Below are 2117 nucleotides of genomic sequence, written 5' to 3'. Positions count from 1 at the left end.
ACCAGGTTTGCTAGAACCTGTTTGATAGAGCCTGGTAAGACCCATGAGATTATGGCCCCTAGCTACCCACTGCTGTGGCTTCCAGCCAAACGATAGATAGACATATGGGCTGAACATTTTTATCAGATAGATATACTACTTGGAGTGATCAATAATGGGAGAACAGAAGGGCAGTGTTTGCACAGGGAGACAGCTGGGGCAGGGGCAGGAGTGCGTGGGAGGGAAGGACACAGGGAAGAGGTAACTACGGGGAGAAAGTAGGAAGACAGCTGTTAAATGTTACCTCTCATTTAATCCTCCCAACAGCTCTGTGAAGTAGGTATGATTATTAACCCCACTTTTCAGATGAGGCAATGGAGGTTGTGGGAGGTAGAGTTAGATCCCCAGAGTCACTCTAGAGCTAATAGTCCCAGAGAAGTGATTTCTGACTCAAGTACTGGCCTTTCAACTCGCTGGCAAAGCTGTCTCACGGTAGGTTCCGATAGCAATCTCTAGTTGCTCCTTAGTAAGGAACGTGATAACTCAACCAGTGTGGCTACAACAGTTTAGGTTGTAGTTTGATTCTTCTACCGTTAGCTCTTGGGGATTTTCTGGAGGATACCACATTGTTCTTCACTTACTTGGCTGGAATTTTCCTAAGACTTCAGGAGTATTTATAACTCACCAGGTTTTTAGGTTTTGATTGTATATGTACTTGAAGTTAAGGAGATCTGGTGGCAAAGTGGTTAAGGCATTTGGCTGCCAACCAAAATCTCAGTCGTTCAAACCCACCACCCACACTGTGGGAGAAAGGTGACGCAGTCTGCTTCCATAAAGATTTACAGCCTTGGAAACCCTAGGGGGTCACTATGAGTAGGAATCAACTCGATGGCAGTGGGTTTGGTTGGTTTTGGGTGTTCAAGTTAAAATTTACAGCCTTTATGAATTGATGTCTATGGAAGGCTTTCCATCCTTCTTGTATGTTCTGCAAGCTGCTGGCTGCCTGCTTAATTTATTAAGCCCAGGAATTATTGCATAGGTCCCTGTATTCTGCTCTGTGGGCCTTGGGGAGGTGGCCCACAGAGAGAATGACATTGGGGTTTCTGGAGAGATCAGAGTTCCCACCTTTGCTAAAAATTCTAATATTTGTCAACCCTGTTGCTGTGAACACACACTTTTTCAGTATTTTGATGTGACTCTGGGAATTGGCATCTCCAAGGATGCCTGAGATAGGATTTTTCACTAATCCAGGGGAAGGAGATTTAGAGTTACATGTTTTAAGGACAATAAAGATGGAAGGAAACTTTTTTTGTTGGTTTCCAGGGGTAGGAGGGGATGGGAGGAAACACTAGAGAAAGGTAGAGACAAGTATTGACTTGGGTGAAGGGAAGGGCAATGTACCAAATGTGAGTGATCAACACAGTGGCACTGGGGAAGAGGAAGACATAGAATGGTACATGGGAGGTACAGACAACAAAGATGAACCCTTTTGCATGTATAGTACTGTATTGTCAGTGATGGAAAGCATTGATCTACAGGTGGATAGATGGGTGGACAGGTTGAATGATCAGGTATTTCTAGGCAGGGGGTAGTGTGCCCATGACCATAGATAGTGTTAGCAGACAATATTTCAACATGCATATTTGTATATGCTGTAAGAATGTCTGGGTGTATAGTAGAGCTGACAAGGGGCAAGGTTGTGGTGGCTTCTTGGCCATAGCCAGCTACCCGGAAAGAGCAAGTAGTTGGACCTCTGGGCTTGGGACCATGTTGCAGGGGACATCAAGCTCAACTGACATAACATACTACACAAAAACATTGTTCTACATCCTGCTTTGGTGAGTAGCAACTGAGATCTTAAAAGCTCACAAGCAGTCATCTAGATGCAATGATGGGTCTCTCCTTGTCCAGAGCAAAGAAGAATGAGGAAAACCAAAGGCACATGGAAACAATTAGCCCAAGGGACTGGTAGACCATGTGCTCCTCAGCCCATATGACTATGAGACCAGAAGAACTAGATGTAGCTCCGGCTACCACTGTCAACCACTCAGAGGGAGACAGGTACAGGATATCCTGGGTAGAGTGGGAGAACAACATGGAACAAAATTAAAAATCATGGGAAAAAAAAAAAAAAAAAA

The sequence above is a fragment of the Orycteropus afer genome, unplaced genomic scaffold (genome assembly GCF_000298275.1).
Source record: "Orycteropus afer afer isolate SDZICR_OR568_19922 unplaced genomic scaffold, OryAfe1.0 scaffold00214, whole genome shotgun sequence".
NCBI classification, from domain to species: domain Eukaryota; kingdom Metazoa; phylum Chordata; class Mammalia; order Tubulidentata; family Orycteropodidae; genus Orycteropus; species Orycteropus afer.
The sequence above is the reverse complement of the archived record's forward strand: the minus strand, read 5'-3'. Positions refer to the sequence as shown.